Here is a 22366-nt window from a genome sequence, read left to right as displayed (position 1 = left end):
CACATGTACACTGATGACTCCCAGCTCATGGGTGTCTTCCTCTCGATTCCTTCACTGTAGCTAAATTATCAGACTGCTTAGCCGACATTCATTACTGGAGGAGCAGAAATTTCCTCCAATTAAATATTGGGACGACTGAAGCCATTGTTTTCAGTCCCCACTCCAAACTCCATTCCCTAGCTACTGACTCCATCCCTCTCCATCCCTCTAGTGTCTGAGGTTAAGCAAGTCTGTTTGCAACCTTGGTGTCACATTTGACCCGAAGATGAGCTTGTGACCTCATATTCGTGCAATCATAAAGACCACGGATTTCGACCTCTGTATCATCGCCTAACTTCACTTCTGTCTCAGCTTATCTCCTACTGAAACTCTCATGCCTTTAGACTCTGGACTTGACTATTCCAATGCACTCCTGGCTGGTCTCCATAAACTTGAAGTCATCCAAAATTGCTGCCTGTGTCTTACCTCGCACCAAGTCCTGTTCTATCACCGTTGTGTTCACTGACCGACATTGGCTCCTGGTCAAGCAACATCTTGATTTTAAAATTCTCATCCATGTTTTCAAATCTCTCTATGGCCTCATCCCTCCCTATCTCTGTAATCTCCTCCAGCCCCACAACCTTCCGAGATACCTGTGCTCCTCTAATTCTGGCCTCATGAGCATCTTCAATTTTAATTGCTCCACCATTGGTGGCTGCACCTTCAATTGCCGAGGCCTCCCTAAACCTCTCTGCCTCACTACCTCGCTTTCCTCCTTTAAGGCACTCCTTAAAACATAACTCTTTGACCAAGCATTTGATCATCTGACCTAATATCTCCTAATGTGGGTTGGTGTCATAATTTGCTTTATACTTCTGTGAAGTGCCTTGGAACATTTTATTACATTAAAGATGCTTTATAAATATAAGTAATAGTTGTTGTTGAAGCAGATTACAGAGATAGGGAGGGATGAAGCTTAGTAGAGATTTGAAAACAAGGATGAAAAATTTAAAATCAAGACATTGCCTAACCCGGAGCCAATGTAGGTCAGCGAGTACAGGGTTTGGTGGTTGAACAGGACTTGGCACAAGTTAGAGCATGGACAACAGAATCTTGGATGACCTCATGTTTTCAAAGGGTAGAATGTGGGAGGCTGGCCAGGAGTGCAGTGGAGTAGTCAAGTCTAGAGGTAACAAAAGGCATGAATGAGGGTTTCAGCAGCAATTGAGCTGAGGCTGAGGCATCAGGCAGAGTCGGATGATGTTAGAAGGTGAAAATGGGTGGTCTTAGTGGTAACACAGATATGTGGTTGGAAGCTCACCTCGGGGTCAAATATAACAAGTTTGTGAATAGTCTGCTTCATCATACCAAGCCCCACTCCCGATTATTCCTGTACTTGTCCATCTCCATTTGGTTCCAACTCCCCCTCAATACTTTGATTAAAAATCCTCTTCCTCATTTGCAGATCCCTCCATGACCTTGCTCAATTCTACAGTGATTGGCAAGAGAACTAGATGTTACTTGTGGATACTTTTTTTTTTACACAGCAAGTTGTGACAATCCAAAATGCGCTGCCTGAAAGGGTGGTGGAAGCTGGTTTAATATCAACCTTCAATAGGGAATTAGATAAATAGTTGAAAAGGTAACATTTACCGAGCTATGGGGAAAGAGCAGGGGAGTGGGGCTAATTGGAGAGCTCTTTCAAAGAGCCACGCAGACACGATGAGCTGAATGGTCTCCTTCTATGCTGTATCGTTCTACATTTCTATGGTTCTCCCACTGCAACCCTTCTGCATTCCTGTTCAAATCCTGCATCCTTCCAATGCTAGTCTGCTGTGCAGTCCTTCCTTCCTCCACTTCAGCACTGTTGGCACAACCATCACCATCCCTGCCCTCTGAAATTATCTTCCTAAACCTCTGCCTTGTGACATCTCTCTCCCGCTTTCAGAAGCCTCCTTCAAACCTACCACCTCAACTACACCTTGGGGGAGGGGCCCACAGAAATGCAACTCCTCTTACCTGATAAAAACAGGGCAGGGGCAACTAAATCGACTTATCCATGGGTTTCTCGCTATGTTCTGGCAACGTTTAATTTTAAATTGCAAGCAGCAAGGACACCCAACCAAAGTGAAAAAGCTAAGTTTTACATTTTTAAGATTTACTTTCTCCCAGGAGGAGCAGGTGGGCCCCCTCTGGACCTCACAAGGAGATCTTGCATCTCCCAGCCTCTATTTCTTTCCAATTTGTTTTTGGGATGCGGGTGTCACTGACTAGGCCAGCATTTAATGTCCATCTGTAATTGTCCTTGAGAAGGTGGTGGTGAGCTGCCTTCTTGAACCGCTGCAGTCCATGTGAGGTAGGTACACCCACAGTGCTGTTAGGAAGGGAGTTCCAGGATTTTGACACAGCGACAGTGAAGGAACGGCGACATATTTCCAAGATGGTGTGTGACTCGGAGGGGAAGTTGCAGGTGGTGGTGTTCCCATGTGTCTGCTGCCCTTGTTCTTCCAAGTGGTAGAGGTCGTGGGTCCCTCCCCTGTGATCACCTCTGGACTTCCACCCCCTTTTGCCCCACTTTACAACCTACCTTACTGCTGGGGACCTCTCAATCAAGTCCTCACTGGCCATCCGAAATCCCACTCTCACCAATCAGCCGGTCACTGGGTTCAGGCAGAAGTCCAAGATTCCTTATTAAAATGAGGCCTGGAAACTAAAATCTCACTAAAATACCCACAAGCTGGCTCCTCGCCTGTCATGCGAACCTCCCCAGTCAGCCTCTCGTTAAATTCAACCCTCTCCTTCAGTCAGCTCTCCTATCTCTCCTCCTGCCTCCTGCTGTGTGACCAACCCCTTTCAGACATTGTGCTATGTTAAAGGTGCTTCATTATGCCAGCTTTTGATTCATTTTGCTGGCTCCAACACTCGCTCGTGGAAACATTCCAAAGTCATTGTGAATTGAGAGTATCCACTCCATTATTATGCTCAGCAGATGAATGATTAACAAAGACTGTGTAGGAGTCTTTCAAGTGCATTTCTTTTGTGTGCTGTTTGAGAAGGAGGAGAAATCACAAGAGGCCTGCACTTACATCCATATTCAACATTCACAGTACCCATTCCTAAAGTTTCTTTCCCCTTTAATGATACATTTCTGAACCTCCGCCCCCACCCCCCATACTTTTACTTTCTCTTTTGCTGAAGGGATGGTGTCCTTTATAGGAAAAGGAGAAGTTCATCCAGTCCCTCAAGCCTGTTCCATTATTCTACGAGCTCATGGTTGATCTATCTGCAATGAGGCATATCGCCATGGCAATAGTCACTCTCCAGGTCCTTGCCAAGTGGCCAGTAGTCATGTCTACAGAATATTTGATGGCGGAGGGGGAGGAACCATCACTGTCAAATTCAATCCTGTTCTCTTTCAACATCCACACGCTTGCACCAGCCAACAGGTCATTGGATAGCGATCAGAAGCAAGAACGCTGGCTGACATTTCCCCCCCCCCCCCCCACCGACTTTGCTGATGAGCAGTAAAGCTAATTGTGGAGGTGCTACTGCCGTTGTGACTGTGCTACTGCCGTTGTGACTAGAACCATTTAATCCTCGACTCAAGGGACTGAAATAGAGGGCTTCCTGCTTTGTCTAACAGGTGGTGGGTCTTCCATAGGAACAGGAGATCATTCAGCCCTTCGAATCTGTTTCACCATTCAATTAGATCATGGCTGATCTGTATCTCAACTCCATGTACCTGCCTTGGTTCCATATCACATCACAGTTTTGAAATTTTCAATTGACCCCCAGCGTCAACAGCTTTTGTGAGGAGAGAATTCCAGATTTCCACTACCCTTTATGTAAAGAAGTGTTTCGTGACATCACCCCTGAATGGCCTAGTTTTAATTTTAAGGTTATGACTCCGTGTTCTGGATTCCTCCAGAGGAAATAGTTTCTCATTATCTAACCAAGCAAATCCTTCAATCATCTTAAACACCTCAATTAGATCACCCCTTATACTCAAGGGAATACTTTTCAATAATTTCCAAAATATACTTTATTCATAAAAATCTGTAAAAAAAAAACATTACAAAACAGTTCCAAACAGCACCAAATCAAAAAATACAAAGAGTGCAAAGGAGATCCTTCAATACAGGTTCAATGAGTTGCCTCACCATCCTTCCATTTCATTTTTCCTGCCATATATATTTTACAGCAAACAAAGATTTTCCGAATACAGTTCGAGGGGTTTTCCATGGATCCAGCCCCTCAGTTCAGCTTGGTGGGGGGACCTTACACAGTGGTCTTTCCCCATTGAGCCTTTGCCATGGCTGCCCCAAGCTTTAGTACTCAGGGGAATACAAGCCTAGATTATGCACCCTGTCCTCTTAAATTAACCATTGTAGCCCCGGCATCATTCTGGTGACTCTGCGTTGCACCCACTCCAAGGCCTATATATGTGAGGAGGGATGATATGTTAAATGAATCATCAAATGAGGCCATATGGGTTGAGCTCAGAAATAAAAAAGTGGCAGCCACACTACTAGGAGTGTACTATAAACTCCCAAATAGTGAGGGGGAAATAGAAAAACAAATACATAGGCAAATTTCTGAGTGCAAAAACTATAGGGCAATAATAGTTAGGGATTTCAACTACCCTAATATCAACTGGGATACAATCAATGTGAAGGGCACAGAGGGCACAAAATTCATGAACTGTATTCATGAGAACTTTTTTAGCCAGCACATAACAAGCACAATAAGAGGGGGCACAATTCTAGATTTAGTCTTCGGTAATGAAACTGGGCAAGTGGAGGAAGTAGTAGTGGGTGACCATTTTGGAGAGAGTGACCATAATACAGTTAGTTTTAGCATAATCATGGAAAAGGACAAAGATAAAACAGGAGTAAAAATTCTAAATTGGGGAAAGGCAAATTTTACAAGAAGTGACCTGGCAAAAGTGGACTGGTTACAGCTACTTGAAGGAAAATCAGTGGCAAACCAGTGTGAGGCATTCAAAAGCGAGATTCTACAGGCACAGTGTAGGCATGTCCCCACAAAGATAAAGGGCTGCACGACTAAATCTAGAGACCCCTGGTTATCTAGAAGCTTACAGGGTAAGTTAAAGCAGAAAAAAGCTTATGACGATCACAAAAACGTAATACTTTAGAAAACCTAGAGGAGTATGGAAAGTGCAGGGGTGAAGTAAAAAAGGAAATTAGAAAAGCAAAGAGAGGACATGAAAAATTATTGGCAGGTAAAATCAAAGAAAACCCAAAGATGTCTTATCAGTACATTAACAGCAACAGGATAATTAAGGAAAGGGTAGGGCCTATCTGAGATTTACAAGGGAACTTATGCATGGATGCGGAAGATGTGGGCAGGGTTCTTAATGTGTTTTTTGTCTCTGTCTTCACAAAGGAGAGGTTGATACAGACATTGTAGTTAAAGAGGAGTGTGAAATATTAGATACGATAAGCATAATGAGAGAGGAAGTACTGGAGGGTCTGACCCTTGAAAGTGGATAAATCACCAGGTCCGGATGGATTGCATCCCAGGTTGTTAAAGGAAGCCAGGGAGGAAATGGCGGATGCGCTGAGGATCATCTTCAAATCCTCAGTAGATACAGGCGAGGTGCCTGAGGATTGGAGGTCTGCGAACGTTATACCTTTGTTTAAAAAGGGTGTGAATGATAGGCCAAATAATTATAAGCTGGTCAGTCTAACTGCAGTGGTGGGTAAATCATTCGAATCAATTCTGAGGGACAGGATAAACTGTCACTTAGAAAGGCACAGATTAGTCAGGGGTGGTCAGCATGGATTCGTTAAGGGAAGGTCGTGTCTTACTAACTTGATTGAGTTTTTTGCAGAAGTAACAAGGAGGATTGATGAGGGTAGTGCAGTGGATGTGGTCTACATGGATTTTTGTAAGGCATTTGACAAGGTCCCAAATGGCAGACTGGTCAGTAAAATGAAAACTCATGGGATATAGGGGAATGTGGCAGGTTGGATCCAGAATTGGCTCAGTGACAGGAAACAAAGGGTAGTAGTCGATGGATGTTTTTGTGAATGGAGAGTGGTTTCCAGTGGTGTTACACAGGGCTTAGTGTTGGGTCCCTTGCTGTTTGTGGTATATATTAATGATTTGGACTTAAATGTGGGAGGCATGATTGGGAAATTTGCTGATGACACAAAAATTGGCCGTGCAGTTTATAGTGAAGAGGATAGGTGTAGACTCCAGAATGATATCAATGGTTTGGTTGAGCGGGCGGAAAAGTGGCAAATGGAATTCAATCTGGAGAAGTATGAGGTAATGCCTTTGGGGAGGGCAAACAAAGCAAGGGAATACACAATAAATGGGAGGATGTTGAGAGGGGGAGAAGAAGTGCGAGACCTTGGAGTGCATGTCCACAAGTCCCTGAAGGTGGCATGACAGGTAGATAGAATGGTGAAGAAGGCATATGGAATGCTTTCCTTTATTGGCTGAGGTATGGAATACAAAAGCAGGGATGTAATGCTGGAACTCCCTCCCTAACAGCACTGTGGGTGTACCTACCCCACATGGACTGCAGCGGTTCAAGAAGGCAGCTCACCACCACCTTCTCAAGGGCAATTAGGGATGGGCAATAAATGCTGACCTGGCCAGCGACGTCCACATCCCGTGAATGAATTTTTTAAAAATTGTATAAAACGATGGTTAGGCCACAGCTGGAGTATTGCGTATAATTCTGGTCGCCACATTACTGGAAGGATATAATTGCTCTGGAGAGAGTACACAGGAGATTTACAAGAATGTTGTCAGGGCTTGAAAATTGCATCTACGAGGAAAGATTGGATAGGCTAGGGTTGTTTTTCTTAGAACAGAGGAGGCTGAGGGGTGACTTAATTGAGGTGTACAAAATTATTAGGGCCTAGAACAGGAAGGGCCTGTTTCCCTTAGCGGAGTGTTCAATTACCAGGGGCACAGATTTAAGGTGATTGGTAGAAGGATTAGAGGGGACGTGAGGAAAAACCTTTTCACCCAGAGGGTGTTGGGTGTCTGGAATTCGCTGCCATGAACGGTGGTGGAGGTAGAAACCCTCAACTCATGTAAATGGTACCTGGACATGCACCTGAAGTGCTGTAACCTGCAAGGCTATGGACCAGGTGCTGGAAGGTGGGATTAGATTGGGCAGCTAGTTTTTCCAGCTGCGCAGACAGGATGGGCTGAATGGCCTCCTTCTGTGCCGTAATATTTCTAAGGTTCTATCACTCCTGGGCATTGCCCAGAATTGAATGCATAAATGCAGGCTAATCATAATTTTCAGTATCTAATCTTAGATGTCATAAATATGAGATAACCACTAATAAATCCAATAGAGAATTCAGGAGAAATTTCTTTATCCAGAGAGTGGTTAGAATGTGGAACTCACTACCATATAGAGTAGCTTAGATACCCTACCAATACTAAAATTTTACCTATGGTAATAATAACCTCAGTAATAAACCTTACTGCTTTAAATAAAACAGAACAGTGGACTCACCAGCTTTTCCCTTCTGCTGGTGTGCCTTAACTAATTAGAAGGTAGTTACATAAATTTTAATTTTAAGTTTTTTTTCTAATTTGTAGCTATTAACACATGCACCCTAACTGTAGTGTACTAACCCAGCTATTTACTCCCTAACAGCAGTTACTCACCAACCAATGACCTTACACATTTCCTGTGATATCATTGTTCACTTTTTTTTCAATCTCAGGCGCAACCTGGACTCTTGTCTGCTGCTCTCCTGGAAGGTAAGTGCTATAAGGCCATGATCCTCGGGCTTTATTTAACTGCGCCCCACTCCGTGTTCCTCCCACAGGTCCACTCCTGTCCGCTGCTCTCCTGGAAGGTAAGTGCTGTAGGCCGCGATCTTCAGGCTTTATTTAACTGCTCCCCGCTCTGTGTTCCTCCTGAAGATCAGCTCTTGTCCTCTGCTCTCCCACTTAAAAAGGGCGCAAGGGATAGGCCAAATAATTATAGGCCAGTTAGTTGGATGTCAGTGGTGGGCAAATTATTAGAATCAATTCTGAGAGATAGGACAAACTGTCACTTAGAAAGGCACGGATTAATCAGGGATAGTCAGCATGGGTTTATTAAGGTAAGGTCATGTCTTACTAAATTGAATTTTTTGAGCAAGTAACAAAGAGGATTGATGAGGGTAGTGCAGTGGATGTGGTCTACGTGGATTTTAGTTGGGCATTTGACAAGGTCCCACATGGCAGACTGGTCAGAAAAATAAAAGCTCATGGGATACAGGGGAATGTTGCAAGCCGGATCCAAAATTGGCTCAGTGACAGGAAACAAAGGGTAGTAGCCAACGGATTTTTGTGAATGGACAGTGGTTTCCAGTGGTGTTCCACAGGGCTCAGTGTTGGGTCTCTTGCTGTTTGTGATATATATTAATGATTTGGACTTAAATGTGGGAGGCATGATTGGGAAATTTGCATTTTCTTTATTTAAGAGGGAGGTAAAGACCCTTTCAGCACATTTTAGATTAATGACCTGATCCTCTAATTGCAAAACATAGGTTTTGGTTATAATTGCTCCACCATTGGCGGCCGTGCCTTCAGCTGCCTAGGCCTAAACTCTGGGATTCTCTCCCTTAACCTCTCCATCTCTCTCCCTCTCTTTGCTCCTCTAAGACACTCCTTAAAATCTACCTCTTTGACCAAGCTTTTGGTCACCTGCCCTAATATCTCCTTATGTCACTCAGTTTCAAATTTTTTGATAGAACTCCGGTGAAGCGCTTTGGGATGTTTTACCACATTAAAGGTGCTATATAAATGCAAGTTGTTGCTGTTGAAAGGCTTTGCTACACACCACAGTGCTCCAAAAGCTCGAGTATCTGAAAGTGGTCAGACTGGCTCAGACAAAGTGACTACCTCTAAAAAAGACAAGAGAGTTTCTTACCTGCCGAAGGAAATGGGCAATCAAATTCTTGTAATCTTATCTTAGAGTGAACGCTAATGGGACTGTTACACTGTTTAAGTATCAACTCTCATGGGCATAATTCCAAACCAAACCCTCATGACTGCTTTAGCCAATAACACTTTCCCCTACCATCACTTTGTACTTTGTTCATTCCAACAGTCATGCTCTACCTGATAAGATTAAGGTGCGGTTTATGAGTTGAGACTTAGCAGAATGAATCGTTTTAATCTTCATGTCTCACTTGCACACATTAAAAACAAAAGGGGTTTTTAAATCATTATGACTGAAAGCTATTTGGTCACGCACTGGGAACAGCCTGACCCACAGCCCAGGTAATTTTGCACAAGCTAATGCTTTTAATTGTTCACAATTCTTGACCTAAAAAAGAGTCAGATAACAAATAATGCAGCATAGTCGGAATTTAATGTTTAAAGCATTTGAATTATCAGATCATTTTAATTCAGTAACTTTCAATTGAGAGTTGACAGGGTTCTGCAGACTTTGCTGACAGTTTACAATTGAAACAGCAGTGCCCTCCATTGATCACAGAGAGGCATTACAATGTAATTCCCAAGATCACATCAATTAAGAGGACATTCCCGAAAAGGGGAAAGTTGCATTTATACTTGCCTTTCACCAGCACAGAACATCCCAAGCTCTTCATAGCCAATGAAGTATTTTTGAGGTGCAGTCACTTTGTAATAAAGGAAACGTAGCAGCCAAATTGCGCACAGCAAGCTCCCACAAACAACAATGTGGCAATGACCAGAAAATCTGTTTTTTTGTAATAATTGAGGGATAAATATTGCCCAGGATAAGAGGGATAACTCCCCTGCTCTTCTTCGAAAAAGCATCATGGGATCTTTTATGTCCACCTGAGACAGTTTAACACTTCATCCAAAAGTCAGCACCTTTGACAGTGCAGCACTCCCTCAGGTATTGCACCGGAGCATCAGCCTAGAATTTTGCACTCAAGTCCTGGAGTAGGATTTAAATCCACAAACCTCCGACTCAGAAACAAGAGTGCTAGCAACTGAACCATGGCTGATAGCAACACCCATTATAAAAACACCTTACAACAAATCGCCATTGCATAATTTTATTTTTTGCTCCTTAATGCGTTCAGTTAGATCTAATCATTTAGCTAATCCTCACCTTGATCACATGCAAACTCTGACACCTTCAAAATGACCTTTCGAGTGGTTGAATTGTAATGCTGGCAGATCATGCATTAATTGTGCGTAACATTCACACCACACAAGTGCCAGGCAATGACCATCTCCAACAAGAGAGAATCTAACCATCACCCCTTGACATTCAACAGCACTACCATCGCTGAATCCCCCACTATCAACATCCTAGGGGCTACCATTGACCAAAAACTGAACTGGAGTAGCCATATAAATACCGTGGCTACAAGAGCAGGTCAGAGGCGAGTAACTCACCTCCTGACTCCCCAAAGCCTGTCCACCATCTACAAGGCACAAGTCAGGAGTGTGATGGAATACTCTCCACTTGCCTGGATGGGTGCAGCTCCAACAACATTCAAGAAGCTCGACGCCATCCAGGACAAAGCAGCCCGCTTGATTGGCACCCCATCTACAAACATTCACTCCCTCAACCATGACACACAGTGGCAGCAGTGTGTACCATCTACAAGATACACTGCAGCAATGCACCAAGGCTCCTTCGACAGCACCTTCCAAACCCGCGACCTCTACCAACTAAAAGGACAAGGGCAGCAAATGCATGGGAACCTGCAAGTTCCCCTCCAAGTCACACACCATCCTGACTTGGAACTATATCGTCGTTCCTTCACTGTCACTGGGTCAAAATCCTGGAACCCCCTTTCTAACAGCACTGTGGGTGTACCTACCCCAAATGGACTGCAGTGATTCAAGAAGGCAGCTCACCACCACCTTCTCAAGGGCAATTAGGGATGGGCAATAAATGCTGGCCTGGCCAGCGATGCCCACATCCCATGAATGAATAAAAAAAAAATTATGTGTTCAGATATGAATCTAGCGATCATGCATGAAGCCATCGGGTGGGGGTGGGGGGGGGGGGGTTTGATCTAGCATTAGATACAAAGAAGAAAGAACAAAGAAAATTACAGCACAGGAACAGGCCCTTCGGCCCTCCAAGCCTGCGCCGATCCAGATCCTCTATCTAAACATGTCGCCTATTTTCTAAGGGTCTGTATCTCTTTTCTTCCTGCCCATTCATGTATCTGTCTAGATACATCTTAAAAGACGCCATCGTGCCCGCATCTACCACCTCCGCTGGCAACGCGTTCCAGGCACCCACCACCCTCTGCGTAAAGAACTTTCCACGCATATCCCCCCTAAACTTTTCCCCTTTCACTTTGAACTCGTGTCCTCTAGTAATTGAATCCCCCACTCTGGGAAAAAACCTCTTGCTATCCACCCTGTCTATACCTCTCATGATTTTGTACACCTCAATCAGGTCACCCCTCAACCTCCGTCTTTCTAATGAAAATAATCCTAATCTACTCAACCTCTCTTCATAGCTACCACCCTCCATACCAGGCAACATCCTGGTGAACCTCCTCTGCACCCTCTCCAAAGCATCCACATCCTTTTGGTAATGTGGCGACCAGAACTGCACGCAGTATTCCAAATGTGGCCGAACCAAAGTCCTATACAACTGTAACATGACCTGCCAACTCTTGTACTCAATACCCCGTCCGATGAAGGAAAGCATGCCGTATGCCTTCTTGACCACTTTATTGACCTGCGTTGCCACCTTCAGGGAACAGTGGACCTGAACACCCAAATCTCTCTGGACATCAATTTTCCCCAGGACTTTTCCATTTACTGTATAGTTCACTCTTGAATTGGATCTTCCAAAGTGCATCACCTCGCATTTGCCCCGATTGAACTCCATCTGCCATTTCTCTGCCCAACTCTCCAATCTATCTATATTCTGCTGTATTCTCTGACTGTCCCCTTCACTATCTGCTACTCCACCAATCTTAGTGTCGTCTGCAAACTTGCTAATCAGTCCACCTATACTTTCCTCCAAATCATTAATGTATATCACAAACAACAGTGGTCCCAGCACGGATCCCTGTGGAACACCACTGGTCACACGTCTCCATTTTGAGAAACTCCCTTCTACTGCTACTCTCTGTCTCCTGTTGCCCAGCCAGTTCTTTATCCATCTAGTTAGTACACCTTGGACCCCATGCGCCTTCACTTTCTCCATCAGCCTGCCATGGGGAACCTTATCAAACGCCTTACTGAAGTCCATGTATATGACATCGACAGCCCTTCCCTCATCAATCAACTTTGTCACTTCCTCAAAGAATTCTATTAAGTTGGTAAGACATGACCTTCCCTGCACAAAACCATGTTGCCTATCACTGATAAGCCCATTTTCTTCCAAATGGGAATAGATCCTATCCCTCAGTATCTTCTCCAGCAGCTTCCCTACCACTGACGTCAGGCTCACCGGTCTATAATTACCTGGATTATCCCTGCTACCCTTCTTAAACAAGGGGACAACATTAGCAATTCTCCAGTCCTCCGGGACCTCACCCGTGTTTAAGGATGCTGCAAAGATATCTGTTAAGGCCCCAGCTATATCCTCTCTCGCTTCCCTCAGTAACCTGGGATAGATCCCATCCGGACCTGGGGACTTGTCCACCTTAATGCCCTTTAGAATACCCAACACTTCCTCCCTCCTTATGCCGACTTGACCTAGAGTAATCAAACATCTGTTCCTAACCTCAACATCCGTCATGTCCCTCTCCTCGGTGAATACCGATGCAAAGTACTCATTTAGAATCTCACCCATTTTCTCTGACTCCAAGCATAACATTCCTCCTTTGTCCTTTAGTGGGCCAATCCTTTCTCTAGTTACCCTCTTTCTCCTTATATATGAATAAAAGGCTTTGGGATTTTCTTTAACCCTGTTTGCTAAAGATATTTCATGACCCCTTTTAGCCCTCTTAATTCCTCGTTTCAGATTGGTCCTACATTCCCGATATTCTTTCAAAGCTTCGTCTTTCATCAGCCGCCTAGACCTTATGTATGCTTCCTTTTTCCTCTTAGCTAGTCTCACAATTTCACCTGTCATCCATGGTTCCCTAATCTTGCCATTTCTATCCCTCATTTTCACAGGAACATGTCTCTCCTGCACGCTAATCAACCTCTCTTTAAAAGCCTCCCACATATCACATGTGGATTTACCTTCAAACAGCTGCTCCCAATCTACATTCCCCAGCTCCTGCCGAATTTTGGTATAGTTGGCCTTCCCCCAATTTAGCACTCTTCCTTTCGGACCACTCTCGTCTTTGTCCATGAGTATTTTAAAGCTTACGGAATTGTGATCACTATTCCCAAAGTAGTCCCCTACTGAAACTTCAAACACCTGGCCGGGCTCATTCCCCAACACCAGGTCCAGTATGGCCCCTTCCCGAGTTGGACTATTTACATACTGCTCTAGAAAACCCTCCTGGATGCTCCTTACAAATTCTGCTCCATCTAGACCTCTAACACTAAGTGAATTCCAGTCAATGTTGGGAAAATTAAAATCTCCTATCACCACCACCCTGTTGCTCCTACATCTTTCCATAATCTGTTTACATATTTGTACCTCTATCTCACGCTCGCTGTTGGGAGGCCTGTAGTACAGCCCCAACATTGTTACCGCACCCTTCCTATTTCTGAGTTCTGTCCATATTGCCTCACTGCTCGAGTCCTCCATAGTGCCCTCCTTCAGCACAGCTGTGATATCCTCTTTGACCAGTAATGCAACTCCGCCACCCCTTTTACCTCCCTCTCTATCCCGCCTGAAGCATCGATATCCTGGGATATTTAGTTGTCAATCATGCCCTTCCCTCAACCAAGTCTCAGTAATAGCAATAACATCATACTCCCAGGTACTAATCCAAGCCCTAAGTTCATCTGCCTTACCTACTACACTTCTTGCATTAAAACAAATGCACCTCAGACCACCAGTCCCTTTACATTCATCATCTGCTCCCTGCCTGCTCTTCCCCTTAGTCACACTGACTTCATTATCTAGTTCCTTACAGCCTTTTGTTACTACCTCCTTACTGTCAACTGACCTCCTCAATTGGTTCCCATCCCCCTGCCACATTAGTTTAAACCCTCCCCAACAGCGTTAGCAAAAGCACCCCCAAGGACATTGGTTCCAGTCCGGCCCAGGTGTAGACCGTCCAATTTGTAATAGTCCCACCTCCCCCAGAACCGGTCCCAATGTCCCAAAAATCTGAACCCCTCCTTCCTGCACCATCTCTCAAGCCACGCATTCATCCTGACTATTCTTTCATTTTTACTCTGACTATCACGTGGCACTGGTAGTAATCCTGAGATTACTACCTCTGAGGTCCTACTTTTTAACTTGGCTCCTAACTCCCTAAACTCTGCTTGTAGGACCTCATCCCGTTTTTTACCTATATCATTGCTGCCTATGTGCACAATGACAACTGGCTGTTCACCCTCCCCCTTTAGAATGTTCTGCAGCCGATCTGAGACATCCCTGACCCGTGCACCTGGGAGGCAACATACCATTCGGGAGCCTCGTTTTCGACCACAGAACCGCCTATCTACTCCCCTTACAATCGAATCCCCTACGACTATAGCCCTTCCACTCTTTTTCCCGCCCTTCTGAACAGCAGAGCCAGCCACGGTGCCATGAACCTGGCTACTGCTGCCTTCCCCTGGTGAGCCATCTCCCTCAACAGTATCCAAAACGGTATACTTGTTTTGGAGGGAGATGACCGCAGGGGACTCCTGCGCTGCCTTCCTGCTCTTTCTCTGCCTTTTGGTCACCCATTCCCTTTCTCCCTCAGCAATCCTAATCTGCGGTGTGACCAATTCACTAAACGTGCTATCCACGACCTCCTCAGCATCGCGCATGCTCCAAAGTGAGTCCATCCGCAGCTCGAGAGCCGTCATGCGGTCTAACAAGAGCTGCAGTTGGACACACTTCCTGCACGTGAAGGAGTCAGGGACATCAGCCATGTCCCTGAGCTCCCACATTGAGCAAGAGGAGCATGACACGGGTCTGAGATCTCCTGCCATTTTTAATCTTAAGCTTAACTTAGTTAAATGTAAAAGGAACGAAAAGTTTTTACCAATCACGATAAAACCAGAGAAATAGAAAAAGCCTTACCTTATATACACCCCACCGAGTCCTTTTTTTTGGTTAGAGGAGGAGGGCGGGTGGGAGACACTACAAGTGTGGTGTCTCGGGTTCAGAAACCGCCCAAATATATAGTGTTTTACTTCCCCAGCAGCCCCCTGGCCTCCGCCGAAAACAAAAGGAAATTAAGTTTACTTTCAAACTGACCTTCCCAGCTGCTCACTCGCTCGCACTCTCTGCTCCCGAAAAAGCTTCCCAGCTGCTCACTCGCTCGCACTCTCTGCTCCCGAAAAAGCTGCTTCCCAGCTGCTCACTCGCTCGCACTCTCTGCTCCCGAAAAAGCTGCTGCAATGAAAGTGTATTGGTTATGTTATTGGACGAGTGATACAGAGAATGTTCATTCCCACCATAGCAGTCTGAGAATTTGAATTTGGTTTAAAATAAAAAGCTGATATCAGGAAAAGTGACCATGAAGCTGTTGGATTGTTGTAAAATCTCAGCTACTTCACTAATGTCCTTTAGGGAAGGAAAGCTGCCATCCTTACCTGGTCTGGACCTTGTTACGACCGAGTGGGAGCAGTGCACTGTCTTTTCTAGTTCCACTTCTCCACAGGTCACAACATATATTTAAATGTTTACCCGGTTACCAATATGGTCAATCATGGACTCTATTTTTATTTCAGAATAAAATCCACCAACCAGGTCTCTTTAATAAACAACAAAATTATTAATCTATTATAAAACAAGACTAAGTCAATAAAGATGCAAAGCTTTACCACACAGTTTGAAATATGACAATGCATATATATATATATACATTCCGTTCTAAATACTCATGCACGCACATACCCACACCAGTTAAAAGAAAAATAAAGATGCTTTGGCCAAAGTACTTGTCAATTCTTGAAGAAAAAGAAGATTTGGAATGATATCAATTGTCCCTTTATGCTGGTGTCCCAAATATACATAGACGGATGTCGCTGGGATCTTTCTAGAGCAGTTCTTTTCAAGCAACGTTGAGGATCAGTCTGGCAGGCTTTCCAGGAGAAATGCGGCATCATTTTCTCTATTTCTTACACTTGATTCTCAGGGCTTCTCAAAGAGATGGAAAAGGATGAGCTGATGGTGGCTGCTCTCTTGGCAGGTTCATCTCCAACTGCTTTTCAACACTGTCCATACCCCAACTGACCAAGACAACACTGCAGAACTGAAAACCAATTCCTGACGCTCATAAATCTTGCCTTGTCACTTCTCTGTAAACATCTCCCCCAAGACACCAAAGTTTCTGTTGTTTATTTATCTTAAGACATGTGACTTCCAGTAAAGTTTTCATCACAATGTCTCAAGTGTCCTCTCAGTGAACTTTAAAAAAAGAGCCCAGCAACTATGAAATCTTCAGCCTTTCAAAAAAAAAATCCATTCCCACAATTTAAATATAAGTCCTCAAAAAATATTCACCAAAAAAATGAAGCACTTTCATAAAAACCTATACATGATTCCAATCCCACATCCAATCCAGGTTGAATCTTAATAGCCCTCTGAAGTGGACAAGCAACAGTATATTCCAGTGAAAAGGAAGGACTGGAAGAAAAGGGGTAATCTGCCATGGGTGTCTAAGGAAATAAGTGAGGCTATCAAATTGAAAGAGAAGGCATACAAAGTGGCCAAAAGCAGCATGAAACTAGAAGATTGGGAAAACTTTAAAGGTCAACAGAAAGCTACAAAAAGATCTATAAAGAAAAGTAAGATAGAACATGAGAAAAAACTAGCACAGAATATAAAGACAGATAGCAAAAGTTTCTATAAATATATAAAACGAAAAAGAGTGGCTAAAGTAAACGTTGGTCCTTTAGAGGATGAGAAGGGGAATTTAGTTATGGGATATGATGAAATGGCCGAGGCATTGAACAGGTATTTTGTATCGGTCTTCACAGTGGAGGACATTAATAACATGCCAGTAATTGACAAAGAGGCGAACGTAGGTGAGGACCTGGAAACAATCATTATTACGGAAGAGGTAGTGTTGGGCAAGCTAATGGAGCTAAGGATTGATAAGTCTCCTGGCCCTGATGGAATGCATCCCAGGGTACTAAAAGAGATGGCGGGAGAAATAGCAGGTGCACTGACGGTAATTTTCCAAAATTCACTGGACTCTGGGGTAGTCCCAGCTGATTGGAAAACAGCCACTGTTTAAAAAGGGAGGTAGACAAAAGATGGGGAATTATAGACCGGTTAGCTTAACCTCTGTAGTGGGGAAGATGCTTGAGTCTCTTATCAAGGAGGAAATAGCAGGGCATCTCGATAGAAATTGTCCCGTTGGGCAGACGCAGCATGGGTTCATGAAGGGCAGGTCATGCTTGACAAATCTTTTGGAATTCTATGATGACATTATGAGCAAGGTGGACAATGGGGACCCAGTGGATGTGGTGTACCTAAATTTCCAAAAGGCCTTCGACAAGGTTCCGCACAAGAGGCTGCTGCATAAGATAAGGATGCATGGCGTTAGGGGTAAGGTATTAGCATGGATAGAGGATTGGTTGACTAACAGGAAGCAGAGAGTGGGGATAAATGAGTGCTATTCTGGGTGGCAATCAGTCACTAGTGGTGTGCCTCAGGGATCGGTGTTGGGACCGCAATTATTTACAATTTATATAGATGATTTGGAGTTGGGGACCACGTGTAGGGTGTCAAAATTTGCAGATGACGCTAAGATGAGTGGCAGAGCAAAGTGTGCAGATGACTGTGAAACTTTGCAGAGGAGCATAGATACATTGAGTGAGTGGGCAAAGGTCTGGCAGATGGAATACAATGTTAATAAATGTGAAGTCATTCATTTCGGTAGGAGTAACAGTAAAAAGGATTATTACTTGAATGGTAAAAAGTTGCAGCATGCTGCTATGCAGAGGGACCTAGGTGTCCTTGTGCATGAACCGCAGAAGGTTGGTCTGCAGGTACAGCAAGTAATTAGGAAGGCAAACGGAATTTTGTCCTTCATTGCTAAAGGGATTGAGTTTAAAAGCAGAGAGGTTATGTTGCAGCTGTATAAGGTACTGGTGAGGCTGCACCTGGAGTACTGTGTGCAGTTTTGGTCTCCTTACTTGAGAAAGGATATACTGGCACTGGAGAGGGTGCAGAGGAGGTTCACTAGGTTGATTCCGGAGTTGAGGGGGTTGGCTTATGAGAAGAGACTGAGTAGATTGGGATTATATTCGTTGGAGTTCAGAAGAATGAGGGGGGATCTTATAGAAACATATAAAATCATGAAGGGAATAGATAAGATACAAGTAGAGAGGATGTTTCCACTGGCAGGTGAAGCTCGGACAAGAGGGCATAGCCTCAAGATTAGAGGGAGCAGATTTAGGACTGAATTGAGAAGGAACTTCTTCACCCAGAGGGTTGTTAATCTATGGAATTCCTTACCCAGTGAAGTAGTTGACGCTTCTTCAGTAAACGTCTTTAAAGCTAAGGTAGATATCTTTTTGAACAATAAAGGAATTAAGGGACACGGTGGGAGCGCGGGTAAGTGCATCTGAGTCCACGAAAAGATCAGCCATGATCTTATTGAATGGCGGAGCAGGCTCGAGGGGCTGGACGGCCTACTCCTGCTCCTAGTTCTTATGAAATTATGAAAAAAACAGTTATATCAAAACTGCTACTGCAGCAGCTCAATTTAATCAAGCTGTCTCCTTCTCAGGGCAACTAGAGATCAGCAACAAATGCCAGCTTTGCCAGCCAAGCTCAACTACCCAAGAATGAGAAAAGAGTGTTAAGAGGAATCAGAGACAAAATAGAGCAAGCACAACAGTGAAAGAATGCATGAAGAAAGGAGATGAAGCAAGTACAAGAGAATGTTCCATTACACTACAGGAACTAAATGCTCAGTGATTATCTTGACCAATTGCTACCTGTAACTCAGTATGGAAATTAAGATGGCTTTGACAAACAGGGAAATTTCTGTCTTTATTTCATACAGTTTTTAAAATGGCTGCAATCACCACTATTCAAAATGGAGGACTTCAAACGATGGCATTGATTTCACAACTCTGGTGTAAGTGCCAGGATTGCTGCAGGTTGCCTGGCAATGTGGAGACCTGATCTCGCCAGGTACTGCGAAGCTAGCTCAAGCAGTCATCGAAGGGGACAAGGCTGCCGCCCTACAGGGTGCCATCATCATCCTTATGATCATCACCAGCCTCCTGGGCCCCTCTGACTGAGGCACCACCTGCGCAGCAGGGCCCTGGGTCAGAGGCTGCCCTTGCATCGTGGTCAGTGCAGCAGCCTCTTGGAGGTGCCGCACTGGCACTTACACGACGACCGCCAAGTGCATCTGAGCCACAAGCAGATGTAAGTGAGCAGGTTGCCTCCACCTCATCCGAACCCATAAGGGGAGCATAGAACAGGGGTCACCAAACTTTTCTTCAGTGAGAGCTAGTTCTGATAAATGAGCCACTTATATATTGAAAAAATACGGATAGATAAATGCAAACTAAATATGTAGTACTAAATATTATAGTATTATATTTACTATGAAGGAAAACTGATCTTAACTTTATTTCAATGTGATACTTGACACTTCATGTAAGCCTGGACAGGGGATCACTGTACTTGCCGGTGTCCAGAAGCCCTGTAGCAGCTTCGTTAAGTGGTTGGTATCCATTTAGCAATGTCATCTCCCCTGGAATCTACCTCCCTTAACAGTCTCACATTGAAAATTGTTGGGCCTGACTAGGCTCAAAAATTCTTGGGATTAAACCCTGCAGCTTTTCCGCCATCTCCACTCCAGCTCAAACTGGGTGCAACAAAAAAGAGCTACACAGGAGGCCAGGGACTGAATTCTGCATGCAACAAACCAGCTGTGTTTCTCGACTCAGTTCTGTGAGCAATGCCTGCAATGAACATGAAAGGTCACATACCGGAAACGTTAGCTCTGTTTCTCTCTCCACAGATGATGCCAGACTTGCAGAATATTTCCAGCAATTTCTGTCTTTATTTCAGATTTCCAGCATCCACAGTATTGTGCTTTTTTTCTTATTGGGGGTGTTTATGAAGACACCTCACTGACCTGACAGCTCCAATCCTCTCCTGCACGTGACGGATTCTCAACCGCTGCAGATCCAACATGACAGACTCCCCGTCAAGCTCCAGCACCCACAACGCACATGCTCTAGTCATCACTCACACTGCCAATGCTCCATTCACCACCTGCACTGCACATGATCCATTCACCACCCGAACTGCACATGGTCCATTCACCATCCACGCTGCAAATGCTCCACTCACCGCCCGCACTGCACATGCTCTATTCACTGTCCGCACCGCACATGCTCCAGTCACCGCCCGCACTGCGCATGGTCCATTCACCATCCACGCTGCAAATGCTCCACTCACCGCCCGCACTGCACATGCTCCAGTGACTGCCTGCACTGCCTATGCTCCAGTGACCACCTGCACTGGACATGCTCCATTCACCGCCCAAACTGCACATGCTCCATTCTCCGCCCGCACTGCACATGCTCTATTCACTGTCCGCACCGCACATGCTCTATTCACTGCCCGCACTGCACATGCTCCGGTCACCGCCCGCATTGCACATGCTCCGGTCACCACCCAAACTGCACATGCTCCAGTCACCGCTCACACTGCACATGTTCCAGTCACCGTCCGCACTGCACATGCTCCAGTCACCGGCCGCACTGCACGTGCTCCAGTCACCGCTCACACTGCACATGCTCCAGTCACCGTCCGCACTGCACATGCTCCAGTCACCACCCGCACTGCACATGCTCCCCTCACCGCCCGCACCGCACATGCTCTATTCACTGCCCGCACCGCACATGCTCCAGTCACCGCCCGCACTGCACATGCTCCAGTCACCGCCCGCACTGCACATGCTCCCCTCACCGCCCGCATTGCACATGCTCCAGTCACCGCCCGCATTGCACATGCTCCATTTACCACCCAAACTGCACATGCTCCAGTCACCGCTCACACTGCACATGTTCCAGTCACCGTCTGCACTGCACATGGTCCATTCACCACCCGCACTGCACATGCTCCCCTCACCGCCCGCACCGCATATGCTCTATTCACTGCCCGCACTGCACATGCTCCGGTCACCGCCCGCACTGCACATGCTCCGGTCACCGCCCGCACTGCACATGCTCCGGTCACCGTCCGCACTGCACATGCTCCAGTCACCGCACGCACTGCACATGCTCCCCTCACCGCCCGCACCGCACATGCTCTATTCACTGCCCGCACTGCACATGCTCCGGTCACTGCCCGCACTGCACATGTTCCAGTCACCGTCCGCACTGCCCATGCTCCAGTCACTGACCGCACTGCACATGTTCCAGTCACCGTCCGCACTGCCCATGCTCCAGTCACCGCCCGCACTGCACATGTTCCAGTCACCGTCCGCACTGCCCATGCTCCAGTCACCGCCCGCACAGCACATGCTCCAGTCATCGCCCGCACTTCCCATGCTCCAGTCACTACCCGTACTGCACATGCTCCAGTCACCGCTCGCACTGCCCAAGCTCCAGTCACCGCCCGCACTGCACATGCTCCACTCACCGCCCGCACTGCACATGCTCCAGTCACCGCCCGCACTGCACATGCTCCATTCACTGTCTGCACTGCACATGCTCCTGTCACCGCCCGCACTGCCCAAGCTCCTGTCACCACCCGCACTGCACATGCTCCAGTCACCGCCCGCACTGCACATGCAGCAGTCACCGCCCGCACCGCACATGCTCCAGTCACCGCCCGCACTGCACATGCTCCACTCACCGCCCGCACTGCACATGCTCCATTCACCGTCTGCACTGCACATGCTCCAGTCACCACCCGCACTGCACATGCTCCAGTCACCGTCCGCACTGCACATGCTCCAGTCACCACCCGCACTTGCCAAGCTCCAGTCACCACCCGCACTGCCCAAGTTCCTGTCACCACCCGCACTGCACATGCTCCAGTCACCGCCCGAACTGCACATGCTCTGGTCACCGCCCGCACTGCGCATGCTCCATTCACCGTCCACACTGCACATGCTCCATTCACCGTCTGCACTGCACATGCTCCAGTCACCGTCCGCACTGCACATGCTCCAGTCACCGTCCGCACTGCACATGCTCCCCTCACCGCCCGCATTGCACATGCTCCAGTCACCGCCCGCATTGCACATGCTCCATTTACCACCCAAACTGCACATGCTCCAGTCACCGCTCACACTGCACATGTTCCAGTCACCGTCTGCACTGCACATGGTCCATTCACCACCCGCACTGCACATGCTCCCCTCACCGCCCGCAC

The 22366-nt window shown here is 46.1% G+C and overlaps 1 protein-coding gene across 1 annotated transcript in view; it reads right to left on the bottom strand.

Annotated features, from left to right (window-relative positions):
• Positions 1-8933, bottom strand: part of slc52a3-1 (solute carrier family 52 member 3-1) — a 34342-nt gene extending 25409 nt beyond the window's left edge. The window contains exon 1 of the mRNA XM_068048849.1: positions 8897-8933. The gene's annotated coding sequence lies outside the window, so the exon portion shown is untranslated. The remainder of the gene's footprint in view (positions 1-8896) is intronic.
• Between the last annotated feature and the right edge of the window lie 13433 nt (positions 8934-22366).

This window comes from Heterodontus francisci, chromosome 16 (assembly GCF_036365525.1).
Source record: "Heterodontus francisci isolate sHetFra1 chromosome 16, sHetFra1.hap1, whole genome shotgun sequence".
Taxonomy (NCBI): domain Eukaryota; kingdom Metazoa; phylum Chordata; class Chondrichthyes; order Heterodontiformes; family Heterodontidae; genus Heterodontus; species Heterodontus francisci.
This window is presented reverse-complemented; position numbering and strand designations above follow the sequence as displayed.